The sequence below is a fragment of the Schistocerca serialis genome, chromosome 1 (assembly GCF_023864345.2).
Source record: "Schistocerca serialis cubense isolate TAMUIC-IGC-003099 chromosome 1, iqSchSeri2.2, whole genome shotgun sequence".
NCBI classification, from domain to species: Eukaryota; Metazoa; Arthropoda; class Insecta; order Orthoptera; family Acrididae; genus Schistocerca; species Schistocerca serialis.
The window spans coordinates 1,010,952,137-1,010,976,040 of NC_064638.1; the positions used below are offsets into that span (position 1 = coordinate 1,010,952,137).

A 23,904-nucleotide genomic window follows, 5' to 3' on the forward strand; every position below is an offset into this window, starting at 1 on the left:
TTAAAACTGTGTGCCGGACCGAGACTCGAACTCGGGACCTTTGCCTTTTGCGGGCAAGTGCTCTACCAACTGAGCTACCCAAGCACGACTCACGCCCCATCCTCACAGCTTTACTTCTTGCCAGTATCTCGTCTCCTACCTTCCAAACTTTACAAAAGCTCTCTTGCGAACCCTGCAGAACTAGCAATCCTGAAAGAAAGGATATTGCGGAGACATGGCTTAGCCATAGCCTGGGGGATGTTTCCAGAATGAGATTTTCACTCTGCAGCGGAGTGTGTGCTGATATGAAACTTCCTGGCAGATTAGTTCATTATATGATATGAAACTTCCTGGCAGATTAGTTCATTATATTCAAACTGAGAATATGTTCCAGGATTCTGCAGATTTACGATAAATCCAATGCCAATGTCATAGAGTACTCTTTGTAGAATCGAACTGGTCTTCCATCCGGAGCTGGTGATTTATTTGCTTTCAAATCATTCAGTTGTTTCTCTATGCCGGGTATGCTTAATTCTATGTTGTCCATAGGGGAGTCTGACTGATGGTCAAATGACTGCATGTTTGTACAGTTCTCCTATGTGAATGATTTCTTGAATATGAAATTTAAAACTTTGGCTTTCGTTTTGCTATCTTCAACTGCCACACCAGACTGGTGAACAAGGGACTGAATGGAAGCCTTAGACCTGCTTAGTGATTTTAGATATGAGCAGAATTTTCTCGGGTTCTCTGCCAGATCTTTTTCTAAGGTGTGATAGTGGTAGTTGTTGCATGCTTCATGAATAGATCTTTTCCCAGATGCAAGAATCTCTACTAACCTTCACTTATTATCATTTGTGCGTCCCCTTTTGCTTCCTCAGCATCTGCCAAATTTTGTTATTAGCAAATGGAGGGTCTTTTCCATCCTCCATCCACTTACTAGGTATGTAACTCTTCAGACAATGATTTACAATCTGCTTAAACTTTGCCCATAATTCCTCTATATCCATCTTACTGGATGCTAATTCACTGCCTGGTTAATAACTGCTTATCTGCTCTATCTAGCAGAAACACTCTCCTAGCCTTCTTGACTGATTTATTAACTGTCGTCAGAATAGTTGCTATAATGACATCACGATCGCTAATCCCCATTTCTATACTGACACAGTCAATAAGGTCTGGCCTATTCGTAGCTACAAGGTCCAAGATATTTCCATTTCACACAGGCTGCCAAGCTGGCGTCTAAAAACAATTTTCAGAAAATGTGTTCAAAAGTATTTCACATGACTGACTGTCTGTAAACCCCTCCCCCGCAATGAATCCATAGATACCCCAGTCTATATACTCAGCAGGTTAAGGTCACCTCGAACTAGTATTGCATGATCTGGGTATTTATGTGCTATAGGCCATAAACCATAAACTATCTTTGAATGACTCTAGAACTGTCAGGGCAGAATTGGGTGGCTGGTAAAAAACATCCAACAATTAACTTAGTTTCACCTACACCTACCTCTTATACACAATTCAATGACTTCAAAGTCACACTCAACTTCCGACCTCAATAGAGACAATATTTTTGATAACTGCAATGAACTCTTCCCCTCCTATGACCTCTAATCTGTCTTTTGATATACGTTCCATGACTCGCTAAATATCTCAGAGCTTTCCACTTCAGGTTTCAGCCAGCTCTCGGTCCCAAGAATAATTTGAACACAAGAACTTTCCTGGAAGGCAGTAAATTTGAGAACTTTACTTTGAATACGTAGACAGATTACTGATAAAATTGTGACAGTTGAAATGTCTTTATTCTGAACACAGTCTGACTCCCCATGCTGTGAATTGACTGGCAATTATTCATCAAAGCACCTCCAACTACTGCCTAGCCACAAAACCCTCATGCGCACTTCACAAGTACCCTGCTACCCAAGTAGCTGCTTGTTTTGTGTATTGCACCCCTGACCTATCAAGTGGAGCTCTACAAATCCCCACATAGTAACGCAGGTCTAGAAATCTGCAACCAGAACCATCAGAGAGTTGACGAAGACTTCTGTTGAGACCCTCCACACAGATCCAAATCAAAGGACCCCAATCAACTCTGGGAAAAGTGCTACAAATTGTGAGCTCTGCTTGCACCCTGCACTCGAGACCAGCAGCCTTCACGACCTCTGTCAGCCACCCATTCAAACTGAAGATTGTCTCAGAGCCCATGTAACAGGTGTCGTTGGTAATGACATGAGCCACACCTTGCAGACAACTGCACCCTACAAGCTTGATAGCCAAAGGCAAGGCCGCCTTCAAATCTCAGATGATGCCCATAGGCAGACATACCGAGTGCACACTGGCTTTCCTTCCAGCCCTCAATGCTATCAGCTCAGAGGCTCCATAAGGCACCAAACATTGGAGCTCCCAATAACAAGTAAACCCCTCTCCCTGTGTGCCTGCTCAGACCCTGCTCAAGAAGCAGCCACCTGTCCACTTACAGGGTGAATGGGCAAGGCTAAGTGCCAGTCTCCACATTGGCCCTCTGCCTCAAACAAAGTTAGCACGTTACCACCCGCCACTCACCTTGCTGTGAGTGAGAATCCACTGTGTCGGATAAACTAGGAGTGTCTTGGAAGCAGAGCCAGTGGGCAAAACAAGTGACACCTTAGGTATCCCATGTGAAGCACCAGATTCTCTGCCACTGCTACACCCTGAGGCAGCAGCCTGAAGGCGACTAGGCGACTGACCGTAGCCAACACTAAGTTCAGCTGTTCGTGAACTGCGGCCAGCTTCCCCTGCATCCGCACAAAGCATGCACACATCCCATCCATCCTAGAAGGACTAACTGAGAAAGTGAACTACAGAAGCAGATAATCCTACAGATGCGACTTGCCACCCTCCTGACGTGTCACCAATGAATGCTGATGCGTTAAAGAGCTCCACAGCTGGCTGTTAAATGAGCAACTATTACGCTGAAGACTGAATGAAATTACACTTACAAAAACGCAAGAATAACCATTTTAAACACAGAAACATGCATGAAATGTGATAAATAAACTATGTGGAAAACATAGAAAAGGATAAACACTTAACTTGCTGCTCTGTAAACGTACTCATATCACAGCCGAGAGCTGGAGCCTGTTAGATCCCTTAATCAGACAGGTAGGTCAGAAAAATTAAAAAGGGAAATGGATAAGTTGAAATTAAATGTAGCAGTAATTATGAACACATCATGGTAGGCAAAAATGACACAAAACCAACATCCACCACAGCAGTACAAGTCTAAGAATTATTGAAGCTGAATCAGTCTTTGCTTATCACCGTGACCAACGGGTGTCCCCTGACTCTTTTTTGGGGGTTTTGGGCAACTTTTCTATAACTCTCCCCATTTCCTAAACCTCACCAGTCCTTTCCCTTCATCCCTCTTCCTTTCCCTTCCACCATTCTACCAAAAGAAGGAGCCAAGGACTCTGAATGCTTGTGCTATCAGGCCAGAGGCTCCATAAGGCACCAAACATTGGAGCTCCCAATAGCAAGTAAACCCCTCTCCCTGTGTGCCTGCTCAAACCCTGCTGAAGGAACAGCCACCTGTCCACTTACAGGGTGATGAGTAGATACTTTATCTATCCATATTATATTATGGTGAAATAGTTAATGAGTGAACAGTTGTATATCAGTGTCCATCAGACACAATAATGTAATTTACGGAAATATATGTACTACATTTTTATTTAGAACCATATGCATGAGTAACTAAATTTTCATGAAGGTGATTACAGACAAAATTTTCTTCCTGCACAAATTTAATACACTGAAGGAAACACTGTGATAAAATGGCACAGACACATCACATCATTCAAGGACTTGTTACTGCTCATACCAGTCTCAAACGTCTGTATGCATCCAGTGGCGTCAGACCTATCTACATATAATATGGTGACACATTCTTATAGAATTCGAACAGGGCAAGCTAACAGGTGACAGTCAGAAGAAATTTCCATTTTTTTTTTTTAATTCTGTGGATATGCAGTGCTCATAAGCTCATGATGTCATTCAAAAAGTGCTCATAAGCTCATGATGTCATTCATATGTAAAGAGTACAACTTTGAAGATGTTACTATCCAGTGCATAGTACGTTTCCAATACTACAACCAATTGTGAAAAGTAAAATTACGAGTCTAAAGTAATGAACTTAGCTGCAATGGTAACACAATAACATAATGGAAGTTAAAATGAAACCAGTAGATAATTTGAGTGAGAGATACCTTTCCACACAGTAAACAAATTTGACAGAAAATGGCAATATGATGGAGAGAGAATGAAAAGTGAACTAGTTGTTTAGGGATACATTTGACATGTATGATGAATTTGACAATTATTTCAGTCTTTAACAGAGAAGAGCAATATACTGGGAACTGGATGCTAAGCTGTAGGATTTCTCCCACAAACTGCATGGCTGTTCATTCAGTGTGCAATGTGATGTTTCCTTCTACCTCCATTGCAAATTAAACAGACAGTTCTTCACATTCCAAATTCAGAGTATGTCTGATTTTAGTAAATGAAGACTTAACGGGAAAAATAGGATGCTTAGGGTATAACATACAACTGACGATGAGCTCATTAGATATGTAATAGTTACTTGTACTTGAAGAATGGGATCAAAAAGTTCATCTCTCAATCAAGTCTTACCTGTTCAAGTAAACTAGGGATAATGTCAAGATATGTGTCCAATAATGTTCCTTATTCTTACAAGTGTATGTCACACAGGCAAAGCTAGAAGCAGTGAATTTCAACGACTGTGTCACAAATTCTTGATCAACAGACAATTGAAGCTGAATTTATTTGATATAACAGGTCACTCATCTGTCAGCTCAAAATGTTGAACCAACAGTGAGAACTTGTCTACATCTACATCTGCATCTAAGTTGGTTCTAGACACTTTCTAAGCCAGTTTTCATGGAATAGTTTACATCTATCTTCACACATCTGCAATTCAATTCTTTCATCATTTTTGCGACACACTCTCATGGGTTAAACAAACCTGTGGCCAATCGTGTTGCCTTTCTTTGCATCTGTTCAATATCCTCTAGCAATATTCTGAGGTGGATCACAGAAGTGTTTTGTATGCAGTTAAAATATGGCAGAATGGGATACCACATTATGAACAGATTGATACCACCTTTTGGGGAATTACAATGTGAACAGATCAATACTAGCTCTTGGGACAATACATTATGAACAGACCAATGCCAGCTCTATTGGAAACTGCAGTACCTACATAACTGGCTGCATATGTGAAGCAGGGCCTACATTCAGTTTTCAACTCTCTGTATCAATGTTATTCAAATAAAATAGGAAGTTTTTGGTGCAATTAGTGAACCTACTATGTTATTTCAATGGACCTGCACTATACTGTACTGGAAAGATCTTCATAGCTGCCATGTAATGATACAAACACAGTTTGTGATATATTTCGAATACTGGTACAAAAATAAAAAATACAATAAATAACATATGATGAAATTACAGCAAAAATATGTTGGGAACACTTATTTTTACATAATATTGAAATAATTAACTTTTTATGTGACGCATTGTTCAGACAAATAAGATCTCATATCTATGCGAGTTAGTGAGTGTAATTCTCCTAAGCTGTTATAATGTATTAAAGTTTATACAAAAATGTACCTGGATTTACTAATCAGCTATCCAAAACTGTAAAACTTTAATTATAATCTGAAGAGGCTGAAAAAAATCAGCCAACCAGTTCCAAAGATTTATAAGCCCTTGACCTATGTTTTGATATTTCTAAAAATATTTCCTTCCGAAGGAATGGGCCTTGTTACAGCACATGGTGGTACATTACTACAATGTGATGTAATAAGGCCCACTCCTTCTGAAAATATGTTTGAATTATGAAAACCTAGGTCAAGGGCTAATAAACCTTTGTTTTGCAACTGGCTGGCTGATTTTTTCAACCTCTTCAGATTTATACAGTTGCTGATTTGCAGCCATGATTAAGATTTTAATTATAATACGTGAAATGTACTTTTCGACATTCAGTATTCTAAAACTGTAAAAGAAGCATGGTGGTAGCCACGCTTGTGTCAGTGTTGTAACAGATTTGGTGTTGCCAAGACTGTGTTACATGATGCTAAAATTTTTTAATTAATGTTTTGAAGTTAAATTCTCAGTTTCACGGGAATCATTGTGCAGTTAGCACATCACAAATCATCTGATATTGCAAGGAAATAGACCAGAGGCAACAAATTTAAATTAGGAGTTATAATACCAAACGTGTTACACCAACCTTTATTTCACCAACTGACACCAAGTTATGTAATGATCTGTACCATTCAACCTGGGAACATTTCAGTCTCCTTTGCAGACTGACTGCTTTTTCCTGGTATTCTACCATGAACAGCTGTATGCCACATACTTTACCAATGACTGAGACTGTGTGATCAGTCCATTTTATATTGCTATGAGATGTTATTTCCAGGTATTTGTATGAGTTGACAATCCACCTGTGACTCACTGATATTACAGTCGTAGGATACTGTATTTTTTGCCATTCTGTGAAGTGCACAATTTAATAATTCTGACCATTTAAAGCAAGTTACCAACATTTGCATCACTTCAAAATTTAATCCGGCTCTGACTGAATCATCTGCAAAGAGTCTGAGGTTACTGTTAATATTGTCCACAAGGTCGTTAATATGCAACGTGAACAGCAAAAGCCCCTAAACATTTACCTGGGCACAACCATAGCTACCTCTTACGTCTGTCAAAGACTCTCCAGCCAAGATGACTTTTTGCACCCCCTCTACCAAAAAATCTTCAATCCAGTGATAATAAGCATAAATATGGGATTGAGTAAAATGCTGTTTGGAAAACGAGAAATACTGTATCTACCTGACCACCTTTATCTACGTGACATGAGTTCGGTTTCACATGATCAATGTTTTCAAAATCAATGCTGGTTGGCATGGAGGAGGTCATTTTGTTCGAGATACCTCACTACATTTGAGCTCGGAATATATTCTAAGATTCTACAATAAACAAATGTCAAGGATATTGAACATCAGTTTTGTGGATCACTTCTGCTACCTTTCTTGTGAACAGGTGTGACCTGTGCTTCATTCTAACTACTGGGAAATGTTTTTCGTTCGAGGAATCTATGGTAGATCATAGTTAAAACATGGATGAACTTAGCTGCAAATTAAGTACAGGATGTGACAGGGATTCCATTGTTCCCTGGAACTTTGTTCAATTTTTAACGATTTCAGATGTTTCTCAATGCCACTGACACTACAATATATTTCACATATCTTCAGTTGTAAGAGAATTAAATTGGGATAATACTCTGGGTTTCTTTTATAAAGGATCACTTGAACACTGATTTAAGCATTACTACTTTCGCTTTACTGCCCTCAATTTCAGTTCTTGTCTCATGCTTGAGTGACTGGGCATTAACCTTTGTGTCAGTAACATCCTTTACATCTGACAAGAATTTGTCTGGGCTTTGTAAAAGATCTTTAGACAATATTCTGCTATGGTATTAATTGAAGGCTTCATGCATTGCTCCCTCGACAGCCAAATGTGTTTCATCTGTAGCCTTATGCTTTGTTTTACACTATTATGCAGTAGTCTCTATTTACTTAGAAGTTTCTTTAAAGTAACTGTATACCATGGTGGGACCATCTGATCATGAACTGTTCTTTTAGGTACATATTTATCCAGTGCATGGCCAATTAGCCTTTTAAACCTGATCCATAGTCAGTGGTGGCTAGTGCCTAAAATGACTGAGGGTTCACAACCTCTACAGCATTATGCAATTTCATTGCAAATATGTCTATGACCCTCTCGTTGAAGTCAGAAGCCTGTGGATTGTTTTGTTTTCCAATGATAGCATGACAAGAGCATACTGCCTACATTCATCCACAGTACTGCTAACAAACATATTGATCCACGGCAAAATGGAAAAAACTTCTCTGTTTCACACACTGTCACTGATACAGTAGCTAATAATTTCAACAATTTCATAATGTCACCAAAAGGTTCCTGCAAGTTATTTTCTATTATAAACTTCAGAAGAGCTACTACATTTTCATTTCTTGAAAATCACTTCAAGAATAAATGACCTGTAGTTCTGTTTTTGATTTAGCTTTATTTAAAAATAAAATGGACAGCACAACAGTAGAAAGAATTTCTTCAGTACATTTACTTTTCAGTGAAGGGAAGAAGTGCTGGTCAAATGGAGAATTAGAGGCCAAATGGAGAATTCAAACCTCTCTCTGCTCTGCTGAATTATTATGTCTCATACTTTCTTTGCTGCTACATTCATTGTTAACACGTCCTTGCATTTGCTTTTTGCTACATTTGGTTCTTCCTCAATTACAATATTACCAACGTCATCTCTGATTTTCAAAATTTCATTTTCAAAATGATTCTACTGCTTCCTTTATTGTTATGGGATCACTGGTGCACTTTTGAAATTGCCTGTACAAGACATTCACGTGGGGCAATATTTTACGAAATACCTCTAAAGAAAAGGAAAATTTTGATTGTTGCAGTTTCTACCTTAAACTATATGCTGGATTCACAGTCGTCATCTCGTTTCTCATATCTTTAATGTGCTGAAGGGAATATAGAACAGTTTCTTTATTCTCGTGAACTGTAAGGACTTTCCCAATTTAAAGTTTCATCTTCTGGCTGATCAATGGGGGTCTCTTCATTTCACAATTGCATTTAGAATAATCTCTCTTTGAGGTGAAGGAGAGAAGAATATTGGTACTTCTGCAATAGTTCTGAAAAACAGTTTTACTTGTTTATTTTGACTTTTAGCTTGGGCAAGAATTAAGTTCAGTTGGTGTTTGTAACAATTCACATATTACTTGAAATGGTACTCTTCTCTTACAATTGGGTGCAACCCTGCATGTTGGCTGCGTATGACGCAAGCATCACATAACTTTAAGTTATTACTTTTTCTTTCTGTTCTTGGCCTGCATTGGCGACATTTTTAATCCAAGCCACTAAGAAGGAGGAGGAGGAGGAGGAGGAGGAGATTAGTGTTTAACGTCCAGTCACCAACGAGGTTATTAGAGATGGAGCACAAGCTAGGTTAGTGAAGGATTGGGAAGGGAATTGGTCATGCCCTTTCAAAGGAACCATCCCGGCATTTGCTGGAAACGATGTAGGGAAAACACGGAAAACCTAAATCAGGATGGCCGGAGATGGGTTTGAACTGTCGTCCTCCCGAATGCAAGTCCAGTGTGCTACCACTACGGATGAAGTATCACCACCAGGGGGATTTAAAAATAACCAAAACCTTTCAACAGGCTCTCCAGTAGATAATAGATAACAAACTACTACAACCACCTGAAATTTAGAAGATACATGAGAAGTTTCATCTGATATCATAAACGCAAAATGTGCCTTAGTTATTTCTGTATTAATTCCTTCATGGTACACGAGGAACATAAACTCTAGTAAATCATTTCGCATATCCTTGGATGCCCCCTTAAAGACTGTACCATTTTTCGTGTGCTCTTCTACATCTGCATATGAAGCTGAAGTGGAATTAAGTAGCCCTCAGGATTGTTATAGTGTCTAATGTTTCATCATGTACACATGAGGCAAGTTCAAACACACCGCAGAACTTAATACAGTCAATTATTTTGGGACGAACATAGCAATTAGCAATTTTTTCCTTATGTTGTCATTTTGTTTTTCTATATTCTATCTGAAAGCTAAGCGGTTGCTTAATTTCCATTTTTCCAAGGACTGATAAATCTAAATATGCATACTTAGGTGCAATGAATTTGTCGTGCCACTTAACTTTGTGTGTTCGTGTCTAGCTTGTATCTCTTCCCCTGGCAAAAATCAAACACAGAAAACAAAACAGTTTACTTGTAGAAATGCTGTCATGAATCCAACTACTACGTTTACATATATTTATACTGTCACGTAGAAGAAGGTGTAATTATATGAATGACAAACACTAACTCCACTTAACGAAGGTTTATTTAGCACCTGCACATACAAGAGCGCGGAGCTAACTGCCTCCTGCCAGAACACATACAGTGTGTGTACAGCTACAGAACATTCCAGTACAATGATTCTTGACATTTTAGGATACTTCTAGAATGTACTCGAACTAAATGTACAAATTAAAATTGTACAATAAAGGTGAGTTTTCAACTCACGGCCCTCCATGCAACAGTTTAGCATCGTAACCACTACACCACAGTGCTACTCAGCTTCTTCTGCGACACTGCTTCCTCCTTAAGTGAACAGCGTCTCGGTGTTACGTCATCCTAGTCCGGGAACGAGTCATTGGTCCTGCATACTCCGACTCCCGATGACTGATTCTCGCCCTGGTGGTGATCTTCTTAGAAGTTCTTTTGCCACTATATTCTTCGTCAGCTTTCCGCTTGTTACCTGTCACTGGAGCTTCGAATTGACCCTGGGTTGCAGGATCCTTATAGGGCTTCATTCAAAGGATGTGGACCGTACCTCTGATCTTTCGTGATCTTGTGTCAGGGTCGAAATCTTCAACTTTATAAGTAACATCAGACAACTGTCTTACAACCTTATAAGGTCCAAAGTAGCGCCTGAGGAGCTTCTCAAAGAGACCAACCTTCCAAACAAGAGTGAAGATCCAGGCGAGGTCACCAGGCTGGTAGACAACAGGGCGGTGGCTCATGTCACTTTCGGCGATCGTTTTCTTGAGCCTGCAGCATGCGGAATCGACCTAACTGCCGAGCTTCCTCAGCTCTGGTTAACACCTGACCAATGTAGTTGTCGTCCGTGTCATCAGGACGTAACGGAAATAAAGTGTCTATCGCTGTAGTTGCCTCACACCCATGCACCAGTAAAAATGGCGTAAATCCTGTGATGTCTTGTTTGGTGGTGTTGTAGGCCAATGTCACAAAAAGTAGCACCTCATCCCAGTTGCTCTGCTCAACAATGACGAACATTGATAGTGGCCAAGTTCTTATTAAGGCATTCAGTAAGCCCGTTAGTGTGTGGATGGTAGGCAGTCGTCATGTGATGAGTAATGTTGCACCGATGGTTTATCTCTGTCACAAGATTCAATTGAAAAACTTTCCATCAATCCATAATTAACGACCTAGGGCACCATGTTTTAATACAATGTCTTCCACAATGAATTTGGCTACCTCGGATGCTTCGGCTGTTTTCATGCTTTTACAATGGCATAGAGTGTCAGATAATCAGTGCAAACAATAATCCATCTATTGCCACTAGCAGACGTTGGAAATCATTTGCAGAAGTCAATCCCAACACGCTAAAAAGGTGTTTCGGCAGGTGGAATTGGTATTAGTTGGCCAGGTGGTTTCTGAGGAACTGCCTTTCTCCTCTTGCACTCTCTACAGAGCGACACATAGTGACGGACACTCCTAAATAAACCTGGCCAGAAAAATCTCTAGCGGATTCTACTGTATGTCTTCATAAATCCTAAATGTCCATCCTCAGGTGTGTTATAGAATTTCTGTAGAACATCTAAGTGCATGTGTCTAGGAATCACTTGTAGCCACCTCTTTCCAAAAGGATCAAAGTTTTTCTTGCAAAGTAATCCATTAACTACCTTAAATTGTCCTTTCACATCCTCTGACTGATTTAAGGCAAGCATAATTTGAGATATCTTGGCATCCTTCTTCTGCTCAGCTGAGAGATCCTGGAGAGCAGCAAGATAGTCACTATCTTCATCAAAGTCTTGCACATGGTTCCTTGAGAGACAGTCGGCATTTTGGTGTTTTCTTCCACTTTTGTACACTATGGTAATGACATACTCCTCAAGACGTAGTGCCCACCTGGCGAGTCATCCAGTTGGATCCTTAACACCTGTCAACCAACAAAGTGAATGATAGTCTGTAACAACTGCGAATGGCCTTCCATAGAGAAACTGTCGACATTTGCACATGGTCCAGATCACAGAAAGACATTCTCTTTCTGTATTTGAGTAGTTTCTCTCGACTTTTGAAAGTGTCCTAGAAGCATAGGCTATTGCCAAGATATCTCAAATTATGCTTGCCTTAAATCAGTCAGAGGATGTGAAAGGACAATTTAAGGTAGTTAATGGATTACTTTGCAAGAAAAACTTTGATCCTTTTGGAAAGAGGTAGCTACAAGTGATTCCTAGACACATGCACTTAGATGTTCTGTTCCATCTGAAATTTGCACCAGAACAACACCAATCCCATACCCGCTGGCATCTGTGTGTAGTTCTGTAGGTGCTCTTGCATCATACAGACCAAGTACAGGGTCAGTCATCAGAGCTTTTTGCAGCACATCAAAAGAATCTTGTTGCATCAGCTTTTAACAACTCTTGGAGTGGCCTGGCTTTGATACAAAAGTCTTTGATAAAACTGTGGTAATAAGAACATAATCCTAGGAAGCTTCTCACATCTCTAATACTTTTAAGAATAGGAAATTCCGTTATGGTTCTCACCTTTTCTGGGTCTGGCCACACACCTTCATTTGACACAAGTGTCCAAGTATTTTGATTTCTTTTGCTCCAAAGAGACACTTTCTTGAATTAAGTTTCAGTCCGCCTTGTTGGAGACACTTAAGAATGGCCCTCAGTCTTTTTATATGTTCATCAAATGTCTCTGAGAACACAAAGACACATCGTCCACTTCAGGTGCCTTAGAAGATTATCCATCATCCGTTCAAAAGTAGCTGGCGCATTACACAAACCAAACAGCATTACCTTAAACTCATACAGGCCTTCAGGGATGATGAATGCAGTTCTCTCATGATCAGCCTCATCTACTTCGACTTGCCAGTATCCCGAGTACATGTCCATGGTTGAGAAAAGCTTAGCCCCCTTCAGTCAATCTACTGTATTGTCAATTCGTGGAAGAGGGTAAATGTCCTTTTTAGTTATCTTATTAAGCTTCCTGTAATCAACACAAAAGCGCCAACTGCCATCCTTCTTCCTGACAAGAACCAATGGTGACGACCATGGGCTGTGCGAAGGCTGAATGATGTCATTCTTCATCATTTTCTCTACCTCGTCGCGAATTATTCGACGTTCAATTGCTGACACACGGTATGCTCTCTGGCTTATTGGTTGATTGTCTCGAGTGCTAATCCAGTGCTTCAGCATCGATTTGTATAATTTGTTCTTCACCTGCGGATTGAAGCATTCAGAGAACTCTTGAAGAATGGCAAGTAGCTTCTTCTGTTGTTCCTTAGTGAGATCTGGTGATAGTTGAGCTAGAAGATCTTGTCTCATAGTGGTAGCACTAATTTCACCCACAGGCTCGGCATGGAAGGTTTCTATGATGCTCAGCTGTTCTTCAATTAACGGCTCAGTGTTTGCTACGCACACGCGTCTTGGAAGAATCTGCGTTACTCGGCGACAGTTAACTATCCACAAGTCACCGAATCCGTTCTTAAATGAGACGACAGAGGCTGGGAAGACCAAGTTATTCTTCAGTGGTATGCTTCTCTTACATTCCACTACAAGATCCATGGGTTGATGCATGGCATGACACGTGACAGTTACCTTTCTAGCGCTGACTGCAGGAATGATCACTTCATCCAGCACACATAGTCTCCACACACTTGGATGCGCATCTTCCTGTCCACAGTATCCCATCTCATCTAGCATAATCTTCTAGTGATCACAATCTATAATTGCCTGAGAAGCTTTCAAAAAGTCCCATCCGATAATGACGTCATGACTACACTCTTGTAAAATGATGAATTCTAAGGGCTGTGTACGGCCACTTATACCCACAGGCCACTTATACCCACACGAATAGTACACCTTCCTGTAGGTTTTACATATTTCCCATTAGCCAACTTCAGCAGAGATGTTTTGTTGTCAACGAACACCCTTTTCTGCAACTAGCGATGGTACTTCTCCCAAACGACGGTACTTCTCTGAAATGATTGAATACGATGCTCCAGAGTCCACAAGAGCTTGGGCTGGTCAGCCATCCATGAGTGTATTGACGTAGTTTCCCATCATTTTTGTAGTGATCGACAGCGAAGGATTTCTCTCTGTGGTGGCCTCCAAGGAAGGTTGCACCCTTTAGTTTTCCAGGTTGCAGCAGCTAGGTGATCGGCTGGAGCTTCTAAACAACAATGGAAACCTTGATCAGCATGTTGGGGAGTGTCCCCTACAGCGGCTAGCTTGTGGCGATGGTGACCTACGTCGTCCTGCACCCAAATCTTCCTTGTTCATCTTTGTCATCCCGAAGTTGACATTATCTAAGATCGGTCTGCTGTCTACTGGTGCGGGCGTCATCAAATATCCGACGCCTTTCTTAACAATAGCGCACCACATGTCCTGGTCGTCCTCAGTGGAAACATACTGGTTGGTTATCCTGGGTCCTCCACAAGTCAGTCTTCCTTGGTGCCCAAGCAGGTTCCTCATGCAGCAGTGTAGGAACGTAACTGCACCTGGGTCTCAACTTTTTCACCGTCTTAAAGGGACAAGAAGGACGAGAGATTGGGTTCAATGTCTGTTCCACTTCCTCCCTTATGACCTCTTGAAGCGTCTCGGTTTCTTGCTCGCCATGCAATCCAAGTGCCTTCTGAACTTCCTCTCTCACTATCTGATGAAGAACACTTGTGAAATCAGTTGCTTCCTCCATCACAGACATCGATACGACATTCTGGAAGCTGTTCAAAATTCCTGTGTGTAATTCTTTTTTGATGCATTGTCTTGATATACTGGCACCATTTTATGAAGTCGTCTGCTGCCAAAACCTCCTTCAGGAGTAGGGCTTGATACATGTCCTCAGCAACACCCTTCATGAGATGTGCAACCTTATCTTCCTCCTTCATTCTAGGATCCACTATTTTCCACGGCTCCAAGACGTCTTGAATGTAGGATGCTGTAGTTTCTCCTGGATGCTGTGCCCTGCACTTTAATTTATCTTCAGCAACACTTCTGTTGTCGTGTGTCACCGAAATACTTGTGCAGTTCCACCTGAAATACTTCCCAGCTTGTGAACTTCTCCTCGTTGTTCTCATACCATTGCTTGGCAGTGCCCTCCAAGTAGAAAAATATGTTAGCCAAACACATGGTGTCGTCCCACTTGTTAAATTTGGCTATACGCTCATATACCTTCAGCCACTTGTTCGGATCTTGGCCATTGTCACTAGAGAACCCGGAAAGATGTCTCATGTGGTGGCACACAGTTGCTGTCATCACAATGTCTTCTTCTTCTTCTTCTTCTTCTTCTTCTTCTTCTGTCTCCGATAGACTGCGATCCGTTGAATATGGCTCGAACTCGGGTTTCTCGCCATGTAAACGGCAGCTCTGTCATGGTCTCATGGGAGCCACTGTGACGTCAATAATATGCGCTATCACAAGGTCCAATACCCACCAGAATAATCTCACATAGAAGAAGGTGTAATTAGATGAATGTTGAACACTAACTTCACTTAACGAAGGTTTATTCAGCACTTGAGGATACAAGAGTGCGGAGCAAACTACCTCCAGCCAGAACACTTACAGTATATATACAGCTACCAAACATTCCAGTACAATGATTCTTGACATTTGTGGATAATTCTAGATGTACTCTAATCGAATATAGAAATTAAAATGAGTTTTGAACTCACGACTGTCCATACAACAGTTTAGTATCATAACCACTACACCACGGTGCTACTCACCTTCTTCTGCAACAATATTAACAGACCTGGTAAAAGTCTTACATCGGCTTTTTTTGCACTATTTTTAATTTGAGCTGAGGCATCAGCCTACTAATCTTCTTTATTTCACACTTCTGTTCCCAACTTAAAGCTGAGAAATTTGTTTCTAAAAGATACTGAACACTGCTGATTACTCTTTGAAAAAAACTTCAAGAACAGATGAATATGATCAGAACACTAAAACACAACAACAATGTAGGAAAAGACAGATTGCTACTAATCATAAAGATAACACACTAAATTGCAGATAGGCACAATTAAAAGACAGCTACACAAAACTTTCAGCTACAGCCTTCATCAAAAAAAGAAAAACACACACCATTCATTCACACAAGCAAGCACACCTCACACACACGGCCACCAACTCCAGCAGCTTGGGCCAGAATGGAAACATCACACGGGATGGAAGTAGCAATCTGAAGGGAGCAAGGAAGGAGAAGGAATAGCAGTGTATGGGTGGGGAAAGAGAGGAACGCTATCTGGCGGCATGTGCAGGGATCAGAATGCCACAGTTGCAGCGTCAGAGGGTTGTGGGGCAGAAGGTGGGGAAAACTGAGCAATAAAGATAGGAGAGGAGCAGATACATAAGGACAGATGCTTTGGCAGAGGGTGCCAAACAAAGAGTGTAAGAGATAAGAATGGGGAGGAGGTGATACGACAGAGTCGGTGGAAACTGTTGGGTGGAGGGCGTGGGGACAGTATGTTATCATAGTTTGAGGCCAGGATAGTTACAGGAGTGGAGAATTTGTTGTAAAGATAACTCTCATCTGTGCAGTTCAGAAAAACTGGTGTCCGAGTGGAGAAACCTGATGAGGATCCTCACCACATGAACTTGGATCCTCAAGCTAACCCATCCCTCCTCCCCCTCCGCTTACTCCCGTACCTCATCCATTCCTTTTCTCCCATGTTTCAGTACATTTTAAATATAATTGTGCATAATTTTATGTGCTTTCACATGGTTTCATGCATTTTTGCGTATTTTTATGTATATGTGTGCATTTTTGCATATCTTTACGTGTTTCTGCATCTCTTTATGTATTTTTAAGTGAATTTTTTATGTGCATTTTCTCTTATTCAGCTTCTCTCACAACCATCAGGGCCTATTTTGCCCATTTACACATCATTCCCGTTTCTTTTACAAAATTCCTACCACAATGGACCCCAGCTCCATCTGTTTGCACCAGTTCAGAAAAGTATCACTTTTCCTGGCTAAAACCCTGTCCAACATCCTATTTCTTAAATACTATCTAAACTAAGGGATCCCTCCAAACCACATAACCATAAAAACTCCTTTCACAATGACCTTCACCTTTCCAGAGTCCACCAATCCTTGGCCCTCACAAACCTAGTACCTCAAAAGCACATCTCCATTGCACAGGTATCCCAGAGCCACCTATGCTCCCTCCGAAAGATACTGCTACTGTGCAATCCCTACTTCCTACATCACATCTCTGAAGCTGAATCCCTTATTCTCCAGCACCGGGAGGAGCATTCCACATGCCACCTCCGTAAGCTATCCAACCCCTATCCTACCCACAGTGTTTCTCCTTGTCCACCCCTCACAGCAGCAACTTACCACATCCCCCAAATACAGAGCTGAAACATTCCCGCAACATGATTGTTTATCTTTCCACCAAAGCCCTCAGCTCCAAAGAAGTTTCTGTCCTATCCAAATGCCTCACCTTTAGCAACACACCCAAATTTAACCTTGCTGGACTTGTCAAAGACCTACTCCCCTTCTCCCAGTCCCTGCAATGGGAACCCTTCTTTACTTCCAATCCCTCTAACCAAAACCAACATAATTCCAACACTGAAACCTGCCTCTCCCAGTTCATACCACCATCCACCTGTGATCCTTCCCCCTCCCACCAACTACCTGCTGCTCACCTTCCAGGAATTCCTTACCTCCAGCTTAGTCTCACCATCCTTCCCCACGTCCCTAACTCACAACACCAATCTATCAACAAAAGAAAGAACAGCCACACACAACCTCAAAACTAATCCTGACCTAATCATCCCACCTGCAAACGAAGGTTCAGCATTGCTGTTATAAATCACAGTGACTACCTGGCAGGAGGCCTCCACCAATTATCTGACTACTCCGTCTAACACTGTCAGAGTGATTCCATCCCAGAAGTCCAACACAAACTCCAATCCCTGGTTAAAGCTTTAGGCCCTTCCCAGAACCTCTGCCATGAATCCATTTCTCTCCTCACCCCTATGACACTATGCACATCCACCTTCCACATTCTCCCCAAAATCCACAAACCCAACAATCCTGGACACCCCTTTGTGGCTTGTTATTGTGTCCCCCTCCCTTCCTCAACTGAAAGGATTTCGGCCCTCATTGACCAACATCTCCACCCAACTGCCCGCGATCTAGCCTCCTACATCAAAGATACCAACCCCTTCCTTTCTTGACTTTCCACCATCCCCACTCATTTACCTGGATCCCTACCTGTCCCTGCTGACATCATCTCCCTATACACCAACCTCCCTTATGCCCATGGTCTTACTACCATTGAACATACCTTTCCCAGTGCCCTTCAGACTCCGAACGCACTACCTCATTCCTCATACATCTTACTAAATTTATTGTAACCGACAACTACTTCTCCTTAGAATGGAATGTATACAAACAAACCGATGGCACAGTCATGGGCACCCGCATGACTCACTCCTATGCCAACCTGTTTATGGGCCACACAGGGGAGAGCTTCCTGCCCTCCCTAAACGTCAAAATCCTAACCTGGTTCAGGTACACTGGCGATATCTTCATGATCTAGACTCAGGGCCAAGACACCCTATCTTCGTTCCTTCACAACCTCAACAACTTCTCTCCCACCCACTCCACCTGGTCCTCCTCGAACCAGTGTGCCACATTCCAAGACATTGACCTCCCCCTCTCTGATGGCTCCATCCACACCTCTGTTGACATTAAACCCACCAGTCATAAAGATTACCTGCATTTTGACAGCTGTCATCTCTTTCACACCAAAAAAAAAAAATCCCTCCCTTACAGCCTGGTCACCTGAGGATGGTGTATCTGCAGTGACAAAAATTCCTTTACCCAGTATGCTGAGGGCCTCACCAAGCCCTGCCATTTCCCCTCACACCCCAAATTCTCCCACCACCCCCAAAAAACCAGTCACAATGGAGTGCCCCCTTTGACACCCAATACCACCTCAGACTGTAACAAGTGAACCACTTCCTTCACCAGGGATTTGATTACCTGTCATCATGGCCTGAAATGAAGGACATCCTACCTGGGTGGTGTTCCACTGCCCACACAACCTCCAGAACATCCTAGTTCATCCCTATGCCATTCCCAATCCCAACCCCTTGCCACAAGGATCATACCCCTGTGGAAGACCCAGGTGCAAAACCTACCCAATCCACTCACACAGAACTTCTTATTCCAGTCCTGTTACAGGTTTATCCCACCCCATCAGGGGTCTGGCCACCTGTGAAAGCAGCCATGCCATTTACCAGCTCTGCTGCAGTCATTGCACAGTTTTTTATACTGGTATGAATACAAACCAGCGGTCCACCAGGATGAATGACCACTTCCAAACTGTGGCCAAGACCAAAGTAGACCACCCTGTGGCACAAATGCAGCTGAGCACAAATTGCTCAATTTCAATGGCTGCTTCACTATCCGAGCTATCTGTTTTCTCCCCTCCATCACCAGAGGGAGTTATCCTTACAACATATTCTCTGCTCCATAAATATCTAGGCCTCAGCCTGCAGTAACATACTGTCCCCGTGCCCTCCACCCAACAGTTTCTGTCCCTTCTGTCCTATCACCTCTTACCCATTCTCATCTTCTAAACACTTTGCTTGCCACCCTCTGCCAATGGACCCATACATCTTTCTCCAATCCTCTCCTTTTTCACTCAGTTTTATCCACCTCCCTGCCCCACAACCGCCTGACAATGAGCCTGTTGGCATTCTACATCCTACACACTCCACCGAACAGCGCTCCTCTCTTCCTCCACCCATATACTGCTATCACTGCCCCTTCCCCTTCCCCTTCCCCTTCCCCTTCCCCTTCCCCTTCCCCTTCCCCTTCCCCTCCAGATTGCTGCTTCTGTCTCACGTGATAGTTGCATTCTGGCCTGAGCTGCCAGAGTTGGTGGTCATGTGTGTATGTGAGGTGTGCTTGCTTTTATGAATGAATGGTGAGTGTTTCTCTTTTTCCAATGAAGGCTGTAGCTTATGTGTAGGTGTCTTTTAATTGTGCCTGTCTGCAACTTAGTGTGTTATCTTTACCGTAAGTAGCAATCTATCTTTTCCTACATTGTTGATATTCCTACCTGGAGTTTCCACTAGTGCAATTAAGACACACATGCTATCTGCTTTGCTTGTGACCCACATTCTTTCACTTCAGGTCAGTTCGAGCATTTCTGCCAGTGTCTGACTGACATTTGAGCTACTTCTTCCATGAGTAGAAATGCACACATTACTAGTGATGCTTCCTCTTGCCCCTCCATGCCGAAGAAACCTCATAAGCTTACTCATGGAGGTTCTGAAGTGCCTGGGCAATGCTTTGGCACATACACAAGTTATCCGAATGACTTAAAAAAGATTTTCATCTTGTAAAAGTACTTTGAAAATGTAGATAAAATGATCTAACATGAAAAGGAAACTAAAAATGATTGTTTAAATATATACATATGTAATTTGCACAATCAGCTTTTTTCCCAAGATTCACTGAACCACTGAATACATAACACCATGCCAGTGGCAATAATTCATCTACGTGCTCCTACACTAAGCTAAAAGTTTCAAGTTCCTCACTGAGAAATGATACTACTGCTTCATTATCTAGTTTACTGAACATATAAATCTTTCTCCTTCACTTAATTGTCCTTTATACTTTGGTAATTGTTTTTGCTACAACTGCCTCATGGACACCGTCGGAATGCACAATACACATGAATGGATGCACGTGATCAGACAGGATGCTTATGTACATGTCACCTATCAGAATCGTATCTAGATGTATCAGGGGTTCCATATCATTCCAACTGCTCCCATGCCACACCATGAAGAGCCTCCACCAGCTTGAACAGTCCCCTGTTGACATGTGGGGTCCATGGATTCATGAGATTGTCTCCATATCAGTACACGTCCATCTGCTTGATACAATTTGAAACGAGATTCGTCCGACAGGGCAACATGTTTCCAGTCATCAACAGTCCAATGTCGGTCTTGATGGGCCCAGGTGAGGTGCAAATCTTTGTGTCGTGCAGTCATTAAGGGTACACAAGTGAGCCTTCAGCTCCGAAAGCCCATATGGATGATGTTTCATTTAATGTTCACACATTGATGCTTGGTGATACTCCAGCATTGAAATCTGCATCAATTTGCAGAAGGGTTGCACTTCTGTCATGCTCAACAATTCTCTTCAGTCTTCGTTGGTCCCGTTCTTGCAGGATCTTTTTCTGGCCACAGCAATGTCAGAGATTTGATGTTTCGACAAATTCCTGATATTCACGGTACACTCGTGATATGGTCATTAGGAAAATCCCCACTTCATTGCTATCTCGGAGATCCTGTGTCCCATGGCTCGTGTGTCCACTATGACACAACTTTCAAATTCCCTTAAATCGCCTGCCATTGTAGCAGCAGTAACCAATCTAACAACTGCGCCAGACAATTGTTGTCTTATATACCGGTAAGCGTTGCCGACTCCAGCACCTTATTGTGCCTGTAAACATATCTCTGTACTTGAATACAGATGCCTATATCAGTTTCTTTGGTGTTTCAGTGTAGCTCATTACTCACACAAAGTGTTGAGTGCTACTGACAGGGGATTTCAAATTGATTCCGTATTTCTAGATTTCCAGAAGACCTTTGACACTGTACCACACGAATGGCTTGTAGTGAAATTGTATGCTTATGAAATATTGTCTCAGTTATGAGATTGGATTCGTGCTTTCCTGTCAGAGAGGTCACAGTTCATAGTAACTGACGGAAAGGCATAGAGTAAAACAGACGTGATTTCTGGCATTCCCAAAGATAGTGCTATAGGCCATCTGCTGTTCCTTATCTATATAAACAATTTAGGAGACAATCTGAGCAGCCACCTTCGGTTGTTTGCTGATGATGCTATTGTTTATCGTCTAGTAAACTCATTTGAAGATCAAAATAAATTGCAAAATGATTTAGAAAAGGTATCTAAATGGTGAAAAAATGGGCAACTGACCCTAAATAATGAAAAGTGTGAGGTCATCCACATGAGTGCTACAAGGAATCCATTAAATTTCAGTTACACGATAAATCAGTCTAATCTAAAGATCGTAAATTCAACTAAATACCTAGGAATTACAATTACGGACAACTTAAATTGGAAAGAACACACAGAAAATGTTGTGGGGAAGGCAAACCAAAGACTGCATTTTATTGGCAGAACACGTAGAAAACAGATCCGCTAAAGAGACTGCCTACACTATGCTTGTCCGTCCTCTTTTGGAGAACTGCTGTGCGATCTGGGATCCTTACCCGCTAGGATTCACAGAGTATCTCAAGAAAGTCCAAAGAAGAGCAGCACACTTTGTACTATCACAAAATCGGGGAGAGTGTGTCACAGACATGATACAAATTTGGGATGGAAAGGACACCATTAAAAGAAAGGCGTTATCTGTTGCGGCAGAATCTTCTCATGAAATTTCAATCACCAACTTCCTTCTCCACATGCGAAAATATTTTGTTGATGCCAACCCACATAAGGAGAAATGATCATCATAATTAAATAAGGGAAACCAGAGCTCACACAGAAAGATATAGGTGTTTGTTTTTTCCACGTGCTGTTTAATATTGGAATAATAGAGAATTATTATAAAGGTGGCTCGATGAACCCTCTGCCAGGCTCTTAAGTGTATCCATGGTGATGTAGATGTAGAGAAGGAGAACAAAAATTTAATGATTCTATTTGTCTCTTAGCATTTCTGACTGTACTGTATGTACAGCCAGCATCAAAATCAGCACCATTTGCAGAGTTATACATGGGTCAGTATATGCTATCCACAAGACGGTTGCCAATTTTGCACACTTACTTTGGATTATAACATGAAATATAGTCATTTGTCACCACATAATATGTTTTTCCACTAATCATGGTCCTATCTCTGGTACTGACCCACACACTATATGAAGTAATGTCTAGCAATTCTCAGAATTAAATGTGGCAGCTTCTTGGCTACGTACACCTCTTTTATATTACACATACTGCATAGTGATAGAAACAGACATATTCATATATACAGCATCCAATCTTTAGTCAGAATACGACGAAGCACTTCTGAAAATACTTTTGAGAAAGAAGCTACTGTCAAGAATTATCAGATCACAAATACTTAATCTGAGTGTTGATAAGCATAAATGACTACATTCCACACAGACTTCATTCCTTGCATTATGGCGAATCCATTCACTGAAATGACATTCTGTAAATTTCTAATAACTGTTTTGTCTTAAAGTCGCCAGTTGTGATTACAATGAAATCAGACAATGCATAACAAATACTGCAATATTTCAGGGTGTTGTCTGTTGTGTATCTTTAAGAAGTGGCAGATAAACTGTAATGCGGACAAAAGCACATGCACAAGTGAATGATTGAAAGATGTGTAGTGGAGTTGAAATGCAGTGAACGTGATGGAATTTCAGAGATGCATTTCAAATGTATATGAAGAAAGCAGTGCTGGTTACAGGGATGCAACAGATAAACCACAGGATAGAGATAAAGGAAGGAAAATTACAGTTTAACATCCCATTGAAAATGATGCCATTAAGAGACAGAACAAGCTCATATTGTGTGAAGGATTAGGAATAATATTGGCTGTGTCCTTTTAAAAGGAACTGCTCCAGTATTTGCCTTAAGTAACTTAGGGAAACCACTAATAACATAAAGCTTGATAGCCAAACAGAAATTTAAACCAGTGTCCTTCCAAACATCTGTGCTACCTTGCTTAGTCACAGATGTCAAGGAGGACACACACACACACACACACACACACACACACACTCTCTCTCTCTCTCTCTCTCTCTCTCTCTCTCTCTCTCTCTCTCTCTCTCTCCCCCAGACAGACAGACAAACACACACACACAATTATTGCATGTTCAGGACCTCTTCAGGAGTTGTCTAGCAGACACAATTTTAGCTTGTTTATGGGGTCAAAGATTTTCATGGCTGAATAGCTCACTCCTTCTTGTGCCATACTTATGCTGAGCGATGAATGG

General features: G+C 41.6%; 1 protein-coding gene and 1 non-coding gene across 2 annotated transcripts in view; both read right to left on the minus strand.

Moving 5' to 3' along the window:
• The window catches only part of LOC126413380 (protein TAPT1 homolog), a 135,967-nt gene that overhangs the window by 32,485 nt on the left and 79,578 nt on the right, over positions 1 to 23,904 (minus strand). The gene's annotated exons all lie outside the window — the stretch shown is intronic.
• On the minus strand, positions 11 to 85 carry Trnal-caa (transfer RNA leucine (anticodon CAA)). Its single transcript has one exon. It is a non-coding gene; the product is annotated as a tRNA-Leu (tRNA).